General features: G+C 37.4%; 1 pseudogene; it reads right to left on the bottom strand.

Annotated features, from left to right (window-relative positions):
- Nucleotides 1–1,492: 1,492 nt before the first annotated feature.
- LOC125246288 overlaps nucleotides 1,493–18,497 on the bottom strand; it is a 28,472-nt pseudogene continuing 11,467 nt past the window's right edge.

Raw genomic sequence — 18,497 nt, 5'->3', positions numbered from 1 at the left:
TTTTACAGAAACAGGAATAAAAATGATCTTGCTTGGAAGAAAGTGAGTGAGGAGGTCGGACAATCTGTTAAATTGTAAAAACGATCTTTACTCGAGCTATAGGCTATATAAATATTGAGACTACAAGCTTTAAAGCAGGCAAATTGAGCTTATTCGCCGTATTTTACAACTACTTTCCTGCTGACGACTTGTGTATTTATTCAGAGGAAGTGTGTGGAAGAGTCTGGGACACATAAAGGAGCAGGAGAGCACCTCTCGTGACGCAAATTCGCGTCTGTTGTAAAGTGAATTTTATGCGCGAATGTTCAAGCGTCCAACTACACGCGGATAGCGCGATTTATTGACGCAAGTTGCGTCTGGTGTGAATTGTAAATTGACAAGTTCAACCCCTTGACATATGTAATGTTACTTGTGCTGCTGGTGTGTTGTTCAATATAGATTTGTGTGTACGATTGTAACATGATTCTGCCAGTGTAAACTTATTATTAAACAGATTTATTTTCAAATTGTAGACTGCACTGCATATATTAAAAATTGGCTTTTAATGCATTAGTCACACATTTTAACACTTTCTGAAATAATTAAGCACAATTAATAAAATTAATTCCAAGGATGAATAAGTAAACTTAAAAAATATACTCAAATTTAATTTTAGATACACTACAACTTCAGGATATTAAATAATGTATTTTTTTTTTAAATACTTTCAGTGCATTGTTACAATGATCATTTTCAGCACACAGTTAAAATACACTTCAAGTATATTTTTCTAAAATATATTTTTCTAAAATATATTAAAGTACAATTATTTTAAAGTGTGTTAAAAGTAGTATTGTGAAAATATGATACTTTTATATATTTAAAGATAGTACATTTTTGTTAGTATATTTGTAATGTATTATAGAAAAAGGGAATATATTTAAAATACAATAAAGTACACTTTTTTTTCTAGGGTTTACAACCCACAGCTTCACAATTAATAGAGACAGTAGAGACAGCTTTATCGAGCCCCTCCTCAGTGGACAGCAAGCCAAATTAGCTAACCTAATACCCTAAAGATTATATGGGCAAACAAACTTGTTAAATATGCATCAGTATGTTTGACTCATTAGACAAGTCAGTTGAGGCTGCAGCTCTCGCGAGTAGGTGTGGTTTCAGCGCTGACAGCGGACATGCCCCACAGCATTTGAGAGCAGAGAGCACTTTTGAGTTGACATCATTGTAGTCCCCAGTTCACAACACTTAAGAATCAGTCTTAGACTTTACTAAAGGTTGCTTTTAACTTTATACATACGGGCATGGACTTTATCCTGTTACTAACATGATGCAGATTTGCGGTAACAATGGATGTAATGGAATCTACTAGAGACAATAATTTCGGAGTAAGTCAGAATAAATGTAAATGTAACAATTTATTATTAGTCATACAAATTACAAAATAAATTAAAAGATTATCAGTACAAAACATCAAATGCTCAGAAATAAGAGTAAAAGATGCATACCTGACATTTGGAAAATACATTTGGAAATGAATGTCTATAGGACATTGAGCGTTACGAGCTGATCTGGCCACATAATCATACCTTGAATCTCCTCCAACATCTCTTTAAATACTCAGACCAGAAACTTCTTTCAAATGGAATCATGAGCTAATGATGGGAATTTGCATTAATCAAGGTCCCAGACTTGGGTAGTTTACACCTTTGGTGAACAAGGGAACAATTTGCATTGAAGACCAAATGGCAGAGGACCCACCCTCCACAGAAAGCAAAATATCTCTAAACTCTTACAACCTTACCTTTGATTTTCTGTGGTAATGAGACCTTTTTACCAGTCACACTGAGACATTTCAAATGATACCAAACATGTGCTGTATGATAATTGTCCACATTAAACCTTATAGACTTTTGGGTGAATTTCAGGAGATCTCAGTGTGGGGACAGAAGAGATGGGGGAAGAGGGGCAAAGGGAAAGGAATTATATTAAGACAATATTGAGGTTATCAACTTTGTGTGATTTCATCTTAGTGGGGGATAATAATTTTACAAGTAGGAGTTCAAATGTTAATTTCCTTTGTGTTCTCAGAGAGTAGCCCTATCTTCCAGATTCTCCAGTCTTATGTGTGTGGCTTCTTTCTGCTGTGGATCTTCTCATGTGTTTTCAGATTTTCTGACTTATTAAATCTCTTGCCACAGTGTGAACACTTGTAAGTTTTTTTTTCCTGTGTGGATCCTCTCATGTCTTTTTAGAGATGATGAATCACCGAATCTCTTGTCACAGTGTGAACACTAAAGTTTTTCTCCAGTGTGAATCCTCTCGTGTTTTTTCAGATGTGATGAATCACTGAATCTCTTGTCACAGTGTGAACACTTGTAAGGTTTTTCTCCAGTGTGGATCCTCTCATGTGTTTTCAGATCTGATGAATCACTGAATCTCTTGTCGCAGTGTGAACACTTGTAAGGTTTTTCTCCAGTGTGGATCCTCTCATGTGTTTTCAGATCTGATGAATCACTGAATCTCTTGTCGCAGTGTGAACACTTGTAAGGTTTTTCTCCAGTGTGGATCCTCTCATGTGTTTTCAGATCTGATGAATCACTGAATCTCTTGTCACAGTGTGAACACTTGTAAGGTTTTTCTCCAGTGTGGATCCTCTCATGTGTTTTCAGATCTGATGAATCACTGAATCTCTTGTCGCAGTGTGAACACTTGTAAGGTTTTTCTCCAGTGTGAATCCTCTGGTGCAGTTTTAAATGGCTCCCTGAAATAAAAGTCTTCTCACACTCAAAGCACATGTACTCTCTCACACCAGTGTGTATTTTCTGATGTGCTTTTAAATTTGCCAGCTGTGAAAAACTCTTTTCACACACAGAACATGAATATGGTTTCTCCTTCGTATGAACTCTCAAGTGTATTTTCAGGGATAATGCCACTGGAAATGTTTTCCCACACTGATCACATGTGAATGGCTTCTCACCAGTATGAACTCTCATGTGAACATCAAGGCTTTGTTTGATTGTGAAGCTCTTTCCACATTGATCACATGTGAATGGTCTTTCTCCAGTGTGGATTCTCATGTGAATCTCAAGATTACGATTTTCTGTGAATCTCTTTCCACACTGAGTGCAAGTTGTAGATTTATTGGCTCTTCTTTTCTTTAAAAATGTCTTTGAGTGAATCAAAGGTTTTTCTCCAGGTTTGACATGATGTTTTTCCTTCACTTCACTTAATTCTTCACTCTCTAAAATGGAAGAAAAAAGAATGAATTTCATTTTCAGTACATCAAAATAATCCAAAGAGAGAAATTACATACAAAAGTGAGCCCTGATGTAATAGCAGAAACAAAATATTATGCCAGAAAACAAAATATAAATATAATATTATCATCATCAATATTATAAATAAAATATTATCATCACTTTGATGCCTTTTTATAAATCCATCAAGGTGGAGTAAGTAGATTGTGAAAAACGCATTTTGGAAGTTAGTTGGGTGAACCCAACAACAATTGTGTAAACAAACTGCATTAGGGGGCGTAGCTATAATGTTGTTGATTGTGACCTCCAAATATATTTGGGAGCATTTGTGCGAGTGCATTTCTCTACAAAACGTTCAGTAATTACTATGTGCCTGTTGTGAGCTGATACAATGACCAGTCCACCGTTCTATCACATCACCAGTTAAACTTTACATTTATGTTCTTAAGTTCAAAGCAGACTTAAGGCTGGTTAATAATGTAATTAATATAAAATAAATAATGTAATGGAAAATGTAAAGAGCTGAAGAGAGGAGATGAACAGTTACAGCAGGGCTTGACGTTAACACTTCAAACGATTCATTCAAACACACTTAAAAAAAGTCACCAAAACGTGAGAATGACTGATTTTATTGCATTTATTGTAAGTGGTGATTGAAATAATTATATAATGTATATGTACTGACGTTATCAAGGTTGCGCAGCCTCTCGATAAGAAATGAAAACCAATGATCACAGCACGCACAAACTCAGTTAACATAGCCAACTGCTGTAAAAATGTATACACAACCAAGAAGAGTCTTCCACCATGATGAAAATGTGACTGATTTAATTCAACAGTTGAATAAACCAGTAGTTCAAATTAAATCACTTACATTTTATGCTCAATATTGAATTTTTTCTGTTTTAGCTGCGAAAATAGTTCCAAAACAAAGATCACAGCAGAGCCATCGTGCATCTCGCAGCAACATTTAGTAATGTTTACATAATGGTTTAGTTTCATTTTTAAAAATATCATTCTTTCCAACATTTCATATTTGAAAATATCATTCTTTCCAACATTTCATATTTGTATATTCATTTATTTAAAAAAAATCTCATAACATTTTTTAATGCAGTTTTATTTTTTCAGTGTTTAATTGGTAACAGCCCCATAGTGTCTTATAATTCTGGAAATTGTTGATCAAATTTAGGAATTTAAAATGAAAGATGAAGCATATCATTTATAAAATAAAAAAGCCCTTTATAAAGGTAAAAAAATGCTTTCATCACAAATATGCAGATTTAAATATGTCAAAGCTGAAATGTAACTTTTTGTTGGGAGCACCTGTGCTACCAAGTAAAAAAAGTTTATTTCGAGCCCAGAAGGAGATTTGAAGCAAAAAAACTGTGATAAACAGACATTCACTCTGGCATTGTGTGTGTAACAGTGGCCAGAACCGCTGATTCGAAAGAAAAGATTCGAAACAGTGTTTTGAGATCGTCCATCACTAGATATTGTTAAAAAAAGTCGTTATTTTGTTTTATTGGTGCACAAAATTATTCTCACTGCTTTATAATATTAATGAAGGTCCTACAGGTGTCGAACGACATGAGGCTTAGTAAAAAATGACATAAGCCGCTTTTTCACCGTCAGGCCGAACGGTTCTTAGAATGGTACAAAACGGTTGTGTTTCCACTTCAGCCTGGTACAGCACGATTACAAACCGTTCTCGGCCTGGAATTATCTGCACGGATGTCTAATTTTGCTCAATGAATTGTTCTGGTAGAATCCGTGAAGTGACGTCGCCGCTCATAATTGGTCACTTGTCTGTTGCCTAGCTACCAGTTTCTCTGTAGCTGGCTAAGCACTCTATTTGAGCAACGTAAACACAAATTAATAATAAAAGAAATATCTGATCATCCGACATTACGCAGTCATTATTTACATCTCATATCATCAGTAAACCGTTGCGTTACCAAGGCAATGGCTGACGCTTTTGTACTACATTCTAAAGAGTGGCCCTATATCAGCCCCACAGTGGAAATTGAACCATAACCGTACCAGCTGGACTGGATCGGCATTGAATGGAATGGTTACGCATTGAGAAACATTCAGCCCGATGGTGAAAAGGCGGCTATTATTTTCATTTTTGTCTGAACTAACCCTTTAAACGTCACACTAGACTTTTCCTTCCACTGACTTCCATTCATACGCATGTGAATCTGGGACACCAGAAACACAAGCTCAAGTGAGTTTTCCCATGTTAAAGTTTGGTAAACTCTGACCTGAAAATATGTATCATGTGAAGGTTTGTGACCAACAGAAGATTGATATGTCAGCTGACCTAAAGAACACATGCTTTTTTTCAGTCAGGTGGAGTAGATTGTATACTTTTGAATTTTTGTTTGTAAAAAAAAAAAAGAATTATATAAACTATATTGAAAATGTCTAAAATCCTTGTAAGGTTGTTGCAAACTGTGAACCAGATAAAAAAAAAAATATGTAAAATAAGTATGGTCTCATCTGAAAGACAACAACTGGCAGTTTATTGTAAAGTCAGAATTAATTATTTTAATAATATGACAATAAATTTGGACTTGTTTCAGTCTAGAAATGCACTGCAGCTAAAGCCATGTTCTAAAGCCATCTAAAATGCTTACTGATGTTTATTATCATCCTCTAAGCATCTATTCAGTATCTCTATTGTTTTGTGGTGCAAACTGCCCCATTCAGTTTCAGTCTCTCCTGCACACATTCACAGCTCTCCAATTCTTTTGTCTAATTATAATTCTTTTGTCATTATTGAAATTACTGATGACTCTCTGTTCACACTGTTTTTTGTTTAAACTTCTCACTTCACCTTCTTTGAAATTGCATTGAATGCCCTTCTTGAAAAAAGAAATATTTAAATGAGCTTTACTATTTAAACTGTCATATGATTAATGAAAGTATCAACTCTCTGACTTTTTGCTCGAGGGTGCCCTCTGGCTTCCGGTATGAATGAAACAGGCATAATACACGAGAGCGTTTAGTGCTCCATAACACTCACATTGCCACATTTATGAGTTCAAATGGAAATATTACCCTATATAGAAATTTGACTTAAACATATGAGAATATATCAATATTTCTCCAAATGTGTACGCCTTTGAACGTAAAGCCACGAGGGACATTGTTTAGTCAATCACTTTCATGACGACCATCAGTTTTTTTCTCAGTGCAGCTGAGGTTCATATTATTCATATATAATATAATTCATATTAAAATATTCACTCACTCGTGTTTCATTTTCATAACTTCTGACACAAATCAAAACATTACTGTCACTATAAGATTTTCAGAATAAAACAGAAGTCAAATACTGAAGCTTGAGGCTTTGAGCTTTTAATTATCATTAGACGAGGTAATAACGTTTTACATTCAAATTTAAAAGTAACTTTGAACTAATGTAAACAAAGAACAAATTAGTGCACCATCATTCTCCTGCAATTTAACAGGTTAAAATTTAGTTTGACCTGATGTTGACAATTAATATGAAAGTTCCTCAAACCTCCCTTTACTGACCATTTGTTGAAAACAAACATTTGTACTCATTTCAGTTTAACTGTTTATCTAAATGTGCTGAAGTTCTTGAATTTTTCTATCATGAATGTTGTTCAGCATCATGAATGAATGAAGAATAAACACCAACCTCTTTGTTCTTCAGTATCTTCAGTGTGTTTCATTCTGCAGGGTTCTGGATCACTCATGTTCTCACTGTCCTCTTTAATAAACTCAGTCTTTGCAGATTTCAGCTCCTCCTGATGCTCTGATGCTCATCTGATGGGAATATTCCAGCATTTATTGGAGAATTGCAGTGGGAGGAGCTTTACTGATGATGTGACTGTGATGGGAGGAGCTGATTTGTTAAAATCAAAAATATATCAGTTAGGGTTTGTTTTAATAATTGGCACTTCTAAGCATTTGCATGTCTGTCTATTCATGGTAAAGTAACCAATGCTATTTCATACATTACTTTTATTGCTAATCCTAATGTTATACTGCTTCTTCATTTAACCCTCTACCGCATAGTGTTGCCATATGGCAACATACACTTAGTGTTCATTTCCTTGCCACTGTCTCTTTAACAGAACATTCTCGTTTTTTTTTTTTTTGTTTTTTTTTGTGGTAAGAGAAGACCTTAGTTTAGCCAATGATGTGCTTTGGTTAAGTCACATGACATGCAATTTTTTTCTGTGGCGCGATTTTCGGACAGACTGCCGTCTCTTGTATGTAGTTGCTGAAAGCAAATTAAAACCTCAGTAACAAACAAGGACCCGCCCATGTCACATTCACAAAAAAATTTTTTAACATCATCTCTGGTAAGGTCTGATGACATATTCACCACTCAAATTTTTTTTTATGAAATTAGTTTTTGGTAAATCGATAAAATGTCTGTGTTGCCATGGCAACACTCACAATAATGGAATGGCATTATTATAATAGGTTAGATAGCTAGCAAAGGCCAGCTCTGTTAAGCTGTAAAAAAAAATTAATGCTAGTGATATAATGTTGATTAGTCGTTGTCAAGGACCGCCATGGCATTTATATTATGGATTAAATCAACATCGGAGACCTGCCACTACAGCCAGTATACTGGCCCAGACCAACCACTGGCCTACCATTGTGTCTCAAAAAGGCAGGTGCAAGTGGCTGTAAGTGTATTGTTAGGGTGAAGTGCACCAAATGTGATGTGTACATGTCTCACCTCTGAAAAAAAAAAAAATGCTTTTTGAAGTTTCATACAGAAAAAAAGGTGAAGTTTCAAGGATTATGGGGGTTCATGTTCAAACCTTCCTCTCATAAGATTGCGTAATGTTGAATTTTCATGAACTACAACTACAACTTGGTTTTATGTCAATGTTTTATGATACATGATGAACAGTATTAGATTTGTTTTTAACTGTCTACATTTGCAATTTAAATAATATTCACGAATAAATTCAAAGAATAAAAAGCATTATTCAGCAAAAGAATAAATTCCATAAATAAAAGCACAAGATGTTGGAAAATAAGTATAAGGTGTTGTTTATATTTACTGCTAAAGCTTATAATAGCACCAATTTATTCAATACAAACAACATTTCTGAGGAAAAATATTAACTATATACACTTACACTTATTTTAAGTTATTTCCACTATTGCGCATTGTTGCCATATGGCAACATATCATAAAGTACCTTAAAATAATATTTTTTTTCCAATTTTTTTTTTTTTTTTTTTACAGCACTTCAAGTTAAGCCATTCTAAGAAAAGAAAAAGAGTCAAATATATATATATATATATATATATATATATATTTTTTTTTTTTTATAAATTTATCATAATGCGTGCAGTAGAGGGTTAAATAAAGACATATATCAAGAAAAGAAAATAATACAAGTAATGTAATGTTACTTCTTGCAAATAAGAAAAACAGTTGAAAGTACAAAATATGTTGACACCAGTGAAATGAGCTTTATTGTCAATTTGCAGGGGCATATTCTTCGTACCTCGCTTAATAAATCTGAGATGATTTGACAGATGCCAGATCTTCTAATCGTGATAACTGAACTCTGGCTAATTTGGTTCTTTAAACAAATTTGCAGATTGGATTAAAATATCTGGATTAAGTTGTCTAAGATTACTGCGTGTTCTCGTGTTCCATGAAAAGGGCAGATGTATCGATACACGAAACCACGATCAGCAATGCAGCGATTGGCTGGAGTCAAGACGGCAAAGTAATGACATCATAGAATGAGAAAAGACACCTGACGAAAAACTTGACGGATTTCTAGACATTTATAAGGAAACAGCCAAGCGAATAAATGACAGAAGAATGACATAAATGTTATAATAGATAAATGAAATGTGCACTATTTTTTTTACATGATTACCCAATTATTTAGGCTATATTCACAATTTCTATTCAATTCAATTCAATTCAAATGTATTTGTATAGCGCTTTTCATGATACATATCATTTCAAAGCAGCTTTACAGAAAATGGATGTCAACATTACAATTTAAAGAATGTAGTTAGCAAATAATATACTTTAGGTAATTACAAACACTGTTAGCAGTTTAACTGAAGGTAGAAGCAATGAGCTCCTGGAAAATGAATTACATTAACAATAAATTAGGATATAGAGATTGTGCAATGTGAATGTTGATCTAGATGATTGCGTCTTCTGAAGTCCTCGCAGGAGCTGGCGCCGTCTCTTCACAGGTGATGGTCATCTGAGGTCTTCTTAAGAGGCTGGATCCAAACTGAAGCTGATGTACTCTCTAGTCACCTCAGGGCGGGTGTCCCGAGGTAAAACAGAAAAGCAAAAGGAGAATAATTAGCGTAGCTGCTGTTCATAACTTTAAGCAAAGATAGTCATGTGCAGTTGATCTGGTATGAGATGCATTATGTGAATGCTTGGCTAAAGAGATGCGTCTTTAATCTAGATTTAAACTGGGTGAGCGAGTCTGAGCCCCGAACATTATCAGGAAGGCTATTCCAGAGTTTTGGAGCCAAATGTGCAAACGCTCTCCCTCCTTTAGTGGACTTAGATATCCTAGGTACAACCAGAAGTCCAGAGTTTTGTGATCTTAAAGAGCGTGAAGGATTGTAGGGCGATAGAAGATTGGTTAAGTACACAGGAGCTAAACCATTTAGAGCCTTATAGGTCATTAGCAATACTTTATAATCGATACGGAACTTAATGGGTAACCAGTGTAGAGATGATAAGATTGGTGTTATATGATCATATTTTCTTGACCTGGTAAGAACTCTAGCAGCTGCATTTTGTACTAATTGTAGCTTGTTTATTGAGGAAGCAGGACAACCAGCTAATAATGCATTACAGTAATCTAGTCGAGATGTCATGAAAGCATGAACTAACTTTTCTGCATCAGAAATAGATAACATATTCCGTATTTTAGCAATGTTTCTGAGGTGAAAGAAGGCTGTTTTTGTAACATATGAAATATGATTTTCAAAGGACAAGTTGCTGTCTAATATAACACCCAGGTCTTTAACTGTCGAGGATGGAGTAACAGTACATCCTTCTAAATGCAGATTGTAGTCTGAGAGATTCTGTGTACAGGTTTTTGGTCCAATAAGTAATACTTCAGTCTTATCTGAATTTAACAGAAGAAAATTACTAGTCATCCAATGTTTTACTTCTTTAACACACTCTGTCAGTTTGGATAATTTAGAGATTTCATCTGGTCGTGATGAAATATATAACTGAGTATCATCGGCATAGCAGTGGAAACTAATCCCATGTTTTCTTATAATATTGCCGAGTGGCAGCATGTAAATTGAAAATAGCAGAGGGCCTAACACAGATCCTTGCGGCACTCCATAGTTTACTATCGTTATCTTAGATTTTTCCCCGTTTATATAAACAAAATTGTGACGGTCTGATAGGTACGACTTAAACCACCGTAGTGCCTGTCCCTGAATACCAGTGTAATATTGTAGTCGATCTAAGAGTATTATATGATCTATAGTGTCAAACGCAGCACTGAGATCAAGTAACACTAGTATTGAGACACAGCCTTGGTCAGAAGCTAGAAGCAAGTCGTTTGTAATTTTAACGAGCGCAGTTTCTGTGCTATGATGAGATCCTGAATCCTGACTGGAATTTTTCATAGATAGAGTTTTTTTGCAAGAAGGAGCACAGTTGGACCGACACCACTTTTTCTAGTATTTTAGACATAAATGGAAGATTTGAAATGGGTCTGTAATTTGCTAATACGTTTGGATCTAATTGTGGTTTCTTAATGAGAGGCTTAATAACTGCTAGCTTGAACGGTCGTGGGACGTGACCTAGAGATAAAGACGAGTTGATAATATTGAGAAGAGGTTCTTCTGCTACAGGTAACAGTTCTTTCAGTAGTTTAGTGGGTATTGGATCTAATAAACATGTTGTTGGTTTAGATGCAGTGATAAGTTTATTTAGCTCTTCCTGTCCTATAGTTGTAAAGCACTGCAACTGTTCTTGAGGGGCGATAATTGAGGGTGAATCATAAAACTCTGTCAAAGGTTGTACATTTACAATTTTATTTCTGATACTTTCGATTTTTTCATTAAAGAAATTCATAAAGTCATCACTACTAAACTGTAATGAAACATTTTGTTCTGGTGATATCTGTTTATTTGTTAATCTAGCTACTGTACTAAATAAGAACCGTGGATTGTTTTGGTTATTTTCTATGAAGTTTGCGGAGATGCTCGGCCCTGGCTGCTTTTAGAGTCTTTCTATAGCGGGACGAACTGTCTTTTCATGCGATTCTGAAGACCTCTAAACGAGTTTGTCTCCATTTGCGTTCTAGATTACGAGTTTCTCTTTTCATAGCGCGAGTAATACTGTTGTACCATGGAACAGTATTTTTCTCTCTAACCTTTTTTAATCTCATCGGTGCAACAGTATCTAATGTACTAGTAAAAATGGTGCACATACTGCTAGTCATTTCCTCAAGATCATTTGCGTGTTTGGGTATGATGAGCAGCTGAGACAGATCAGGCAGATTATTTGTGAATTTATCTATAGTTGTCGGGAGAATTGTTTGCCTAGTCGATATTGTGGCGCAATTTGACAAATATCATCAGTATGCAGTACGCATGTTACAAGGTAGTGATCAGAGACGTCATCACTTTGCGGTAGAATTTCTATATCAGTAGGATTTATTCCATGTGATATAATTAAATCTAGAGTATGATTAAGACGGTGAGTGGGTCCAGTGACGTTTTGTTCGACCCCAAATGAGTTTAGTAAATCAGTAAACGCAGCCCCTAACGCATCATTTATATTGTCTACATGAATGTAATATAATTTCTAGTATTTGTACAGGCAATTTTTTATTTCAATGTTGTAAATAGCAACTAATTTACCTTTGAAGCATATTTGACAGCATTAATTAAAGTTTCTTAAGGGTCAAGATCAAGTTATCTGCATCTCCTGCACTTCATCAAGCCACTCCCATAATAGGCTATCTGTCGCGGTTCAAATGCACAAATGCATGTACGGCATAGACATCTGTACATCATGTGTGTAAGACTCCAATAAAAATTATTGAGTAATTATTCCCTCACGAATGAATCTCTCAGAGTAAAACTGTCGGTCTATATTATGACCCTACACGGCATTATAGTATTATTTGCAAATTTATTTTTAAATCATATTGTCCCTGGTTTACATTAGGGTACTCTTGTGGGAAAGTAGCAGTGGCTGGGACAGACTTTAAGCATCACCTCCGCTTAAAAAGATGCAATCTAATCCTGTTTACATGAAATAAGCCTGCTCCCAAGCAGGTTTGAGCTTACGGACCTGTTGCTATGACAGCAAGTCTAGGATGAGCGTCGAAGAACCGAACAATCCAAGATCATGCCAAATCGCCATCAGTCAAATCCAGCTAAGTGAGTTAGCGACGTACGAAGAATATGCCCCAGGAGATCTGAAGACATCAGCAGTAATTGTCACTTGCTGGATTGCTCAGGTTGGCCACTAGAGGGCACTTCTTCCCTGACTCTCCTTCCCTCAGCCATGAACTTCAACTCCCATAATCCTTTGTCTGGACTCCTTATTAATGCATTCAGCTGTAACTCATTTCATTGTTAGCTTCTAATTTAAACCACAGCCGTTTCTCAATATGCGTTCTTGTCTGTACTTGTGTTCTTGTGAAATGTCATCAGTCGCTGCCAAAGTACTGTTCCAATTCAAAGTGCACATCTAGCCAGTTCAAAACCCTGTATGTGTTCTTAATCTGCCCCTTTTATCGAGGATGCATCGAGAAGTGACTTGTGCAGACTTGATTCAGCCAGGTATCCCAGAATGCATCTCGCACTAACCAGCAAACTTCAATAGTAAAGGAGAAATCTTGCGCAATTTAAATTGTTATTATGCCATGATATGAAGTTTTAAGTGTCTGAACCACATTTTAGGCTATTGATGTTTTTGTTTGTTTGTTTTCAAATAAAACGAAAAGAGGCAGAGTGGTGTTTTATAATGCATTTTGTTTTATTGTTGGCTAAAATATACTCAAAGGTAACCGGAGAAGCCAGAGCGAGTTGAGTGACATTATCAAGTACGCTGCTGTGCCATTTGCAGAATCACCGGACTTGTGTTCTCCCGTCCTTGGGAGTCCGTTCTCCTGAGTCGAACTTGCCAAGTCCATACTACTAAGGACACAAGTCCGAACTTGGTTTTGAGAAACGCCTCAGGACAGATGGAGACTGTGATAGTACCCCCCTCCCAAAGGGGAGGGTGGGTTTCCTGGAGACCTAACAGGTCGGGAGCTTCAGGACGCCATGGCGGTGAGGCCTACGTGGCTTTGGCCACTACGGCCACAGGTATATGGCCCCCACCCCTGAAAATTTCTATGGGAGGATCTGCGCATCCCTGGACTGGAGCAGATTCTGAAGCGGGCTTGTAAACTTGAGTGGGCTCTGGAGCTGAGTCTGGGACTGGAGGGGGTTCTGGAGCTGACTCAGGGACTGGAGCTGAGTCTGGGACTGGAGCGGGCTCTGGAGCTGACTCAGGGACTGTAGTGGGCTCTGGAGCTGAGTCTGGGACTGGAGCTAAATCTGGGACTGGAGCGGGCTCTGGAGCTGACTCAGGGACTGGAGTGGGTTCTGGAACTGACTCGGGGACTGGAGTGGGCTCTAGGGCTGACTCAGGGAACTGGAACGGGTTCTGGAACTGACTGGGACTGGAGCAGGCTCTGGAGCTGACTCGGGGACTGGAGTGGAGTCTAGAGCTGACTCGGGGATGGGACTCCATCTCTGGACTCTGGTCATGGGCTAAAGCCATCCCTGGATGCTGGTTGAGGGGCTAAAGCCATCCCTGGACACTGGTTGAGGGGCTAAAGCCATCCCTGGACACTGGTTGAGGGGCTAAAGCCATCCCTGGACACTGGTTGAGGGGCTAAAGCCATCCCTGGACAGTGGTTGTGACTAAAGTCATCTCTGGATGCTGGTTGCGGGCTAAAGCCATCATTTGACTCTGGTCCTGGGCTGACATAGACACAGGAGCTAATTCAGGGGCTAGAGAAGACACTGCAGTGGACTCAGGAGAAGACACTGGAGCGGATTCAGGGGCTGGAGAAGCGGCCATCTTGTGACAAGGCTCTGGAGTGGTATTAACAGCTGTAGCTGGAAGGAAGGCAGCTACTTTAGCTTTCAGGAAAATACAGTCAGGTATTATTGGGGTCAACAGGATTAGATGGGAGGAGAACATGTGCCTATGGACAGATACTCGGAGACACAGAGGTAAACATAGATGGATGTTTATTGACAAACAGAAGGTAGATGATAGTGATGCAGGTAAGTGAACAGATGATATGAACTAGGTGGAATGGAAACTAGGTAAGTAGACATACACAGATGTTGGGGCATGGAGAATACAGGGAGATCACTGAAGGTCCTTCAGAACAGAAGGTCCTTAGGTACACTGGAGACAAACATAGAAATGTCCTTCATGCATGAATGCATCAATGAGACCAGACAACTGAGGGGGGTGAGTGGCGTGCTTAAATAGTCTGGTGATTGTGTGCTGATGGGAAGCAGGTGCGTGTGATTGGCAGATCAGGAGTGGTAATGAGGAAGTGTGTGCAGTTGTGGGCCAGGGAGGATGAAGGGAAATTAAGTTTGTGGAGACCAGGACAGACAGACCCTGTGTCTCAATCAGCTCCCTAGCTCTTTAGGTCGTGAATCAGTATATAATGAAAGTGAATGTGGCTGATACCCTGATCAGTGCCCTGACTACTGAACTAGGGAGCTGATTGAGACACACGGAGAGACTGTGACATGGGCTTTCCTGGAGTTGTTGGAGACGTTGATGAAACACATGACACATCATTGCTCCAATTGTAAATGAGTAGACCTATATCAAAAACCAAAAACTTAATTTCTAAATTAAGACAACTTTTGATGTAAAAAGCATACTGATATTATAAATGCACCCCAGGAAACATTATAAAACAATAAAACAACGCAGTTCCTGACCCCTGTAGCGCCAACAATGAAACTTTATTTATCAGTTCTTTCTCAGATATTAACAATAACAAACAAACAACAATAATTATTTACAAAATATTTAATAGAATATTGCCGGATTGTATAAATTAATTTTGAAGCATGGTGAACTTTGCACAGTTTAATAAAAAAACGGATAGGCAAAATGCAAATGTTTGAAAGTGTGCCATGTTGGCTATTGCATACATACAGAATTGTGCAAAAACATCAGCACTGCTCTCCGCACATTACAGTTACACATTACACATTACAGCCGCAGATCTGCGCCGACGTGCTCTTTCCTGTCTCGTCAATACACTGGTAAGCATTTGTAAAACAAATGTAATGAGCAATGTAGAGCACGGTAGGGATAAATAAAATGGCTAAATGTAATTCAGGAATGTCGATTGTCTGGATGATTGACATCAGGTATAAGGACGAACATAGGCTAATATGCGACAAATAGGTCTGTTAAATTAAGACGCAATTTTATTACGTGGTAGTGTGTCCAAAAACGTGCATACTATTCTGCTACCCACTCAAAAGTATATTTTCTTCACAAAAAGAGTACATACTTTTAGGGTGTAGTATAAGTAAGCGAATTGGGACGCAGCGTTAGACTGTGACATGGGCTTTCCTGGAGTTGTTGAAGACATTTATGAAACACATGACACATCATTGCTCCAATTGTAAATGAGTAGACCTACTTAAAAAACTCAATGGAAAGCTATTTAAAACATTTCAGTGTCTTTTTAAATTATTTTTTAAATAATTACATCAAATGATTGATGTTGTGTGCTGTGGCTTTACCTTTGCAGGCACACTATTGGCTGATTCAGAGGTTGATTTTTAACAGCTCAAGTCTAAGTAACAATGGATGCAATGTAATCTACTAGAGTCAATAATATACAAATAAGTCAGAAAAAATGTAAATGTAACAATTTATTGTTAGTCATGCCAATTACAATATCAATTAAAAAATGATCAATACAAAACATCAAATGCTCAGAAATGACAGTAAAAGATGCATACCTGACATTTGGAAAATGCATAAAGAATGTCTGGAGGACACTGAGCATTATGAGCTGATCTGGCCACAGAATCACACCTGAAGTCTCCTCCAACATCTCTGACCAAGACAGAAACTTATTTCAAATGGAATCATGAGCAAATAATAGGAATTTGCAATAATCAAGGTCCCAGACTTGGGTAGTTTACACCTTTAGGGAACAAGGGAACAATTTGCATAAAAGAGACCAATTGGCAGAGGACCCAAATAATATCTCTAAACTCTTACAACCTTTATTGCCTTTGGGTTCACCTCTGTGGGAATGAGACATTTCAAATGATACCAAACATGTATAGTGTTGTATGATAATTGTCTTAAACTGTATCGTGGGGATAATCATGTTTTAAAAGGTTAATTTTCTTTTTCTCATAGAGTAGCTCTCTCTTCCAGTTTCTATAAACTTAGACATGTGTGTGCAGCTTCTCTCCAGTGTGGATCCTCTCATGTCTTTTCAGATTTGTTGACCGATTGAATTTCTTGTCACAGTGTGAACACTTGTAATGTTTTTCTCCAGTGTGGATCCTCTCATGTGTTTTCAGATTTGCTGAGCAACTGAATCTCTTGTCACAGTGTGAACACTTGTAAGGTTTTTCTCCAGTGTGGATCATCTCATGTGTTTTCAGAGATGATGACTGACTGAATCTCTTGTCACAGTGTGAACACTTGTAAGGTTTTTCTCCAGTGTGAATTCTCTGGTGTTTTTTTAATGTGCTCCCTGTAGTAAAAGTCTTCTCACACTCAAAGCACATGTACTCTCTCACACTAGTGTGTATTTTCTGATGTGATTGTAAATGTGACAGCCGTGAAAAACTCTTTCCACACACAGAACATGAATATGGTTTCTCCTTCGTATGAACTGTCAGGTGTCTCTTCAGGTTTGATGCAGTAATACATTTTCTGCCACACTGATCACATGTGAACGGTTTCTCTCCAGTGTGGATCCTCATGTGAACATTAAGACTCTGTTTGGTTAATGAACTCTTTCCACACTGATCACATGTGAACGGTTTCTCTCCAGTGTGGATCCTCATGTGAACATTAAGACTCTGTTTGGTTAATGAACTCTTTCCACACTGATCACATGTGAACGGTCTCTCTCCAGTGTGGATCCTCATGTGACTCTCAAGACTAGAATTGGTTGTGAAACCTTTCCCACACTGATCACACTTGAACAGATTCTCTCCAGTGTGAACTGTCATGTGAACATCAAGACTTTGTTTGTATGTGAAACTCTTTCCACACTGACTGCATATATACGGCTTTTCTCCAGTGTGAATCTTCATGTGTTCCTTAAAATTTCCTTTTTGTGTGAAACTCTTTCCACATTGATCACATGTGAACGGCTTCTCTCCAGTGTGGATCCTCATGTGACGCTCAATATTACGTTTGTGTGTGAGGCTCTTTCCACACTGATCACATGTGAATGGCTTCTCACCAGTATGAACTCTCATGTGATGGTGAAGACTTCGTTTGGTTGTGAAACTCTTTCCACATGGAGTGCATGTGAACGGTCTTTCTCCAGTGTGGATCCTCATGTGACTCTTAAGATTACAACTGCTTGTGAAACCTTTCCCACACTGATCACATGTGAACGGCTTCTCTCCAGTATGAACTCTCATGTGAATCTCAAGACTCTGTTTGGTTAATAAACTCTTTCCACACCGATCACATGTGAATAGCTTCTCTCCAGTGTGGATCCTCATGTGAATCTCAAGACTGTTTTTGGCTGTGAATCTCTTTCCACACTGATCACATGTGAACGGCTTCTCTCCAGTATGAACCCTCATATGAATCTCAAGATCAGTTTTGTTTGTGAAACTCTTTCCACACTGAGTGCAGGTTGTAGATTTCTTGGCTCTTCTTTTCTTTAAAAATTTCTTTCTAGTCTTTGAGAGACTCAAAGGTTTTTCTCTAAGTTTGACATGATGGATTTCCTCCACTTCACTCAGTTCTTCCTCCTCTTTAATCATATCTAAAATAGAAGAAAAGGAATTTTAGAGAAATTATAGAGGATTATAGAGGAAGACGAGAGATCATGCATTATGTTAGGTTTCTTTATTTTGCAAAAGCACAACATTTTGTATACTCTGTGTACACAAATAAAAGAAAACATTCTTTAGTTTCAGTTGATATATTACTTGTGTCTCTGACAAAAAATGACAAGAGTA

The sequence above is a fragment of the Megalobrama amblycephala genome, linkage group LG1 (genome assembly GCF_018812025.1).
Source record: "Megalobrama amblycephala isolate DHTTF-2021 linkage group LG1, ASM1881202v1, whole genome shotgun sequence".
NCBI lineage: Eukaryota > Metazoa > Chordata > Actinopteri > Cypriniformes > Xenocyprididae > Megalobrama > Megalobrama amblycephala.
This window is presented reverse-complemented; position numbering and strand designations above follow the sequence as displayed.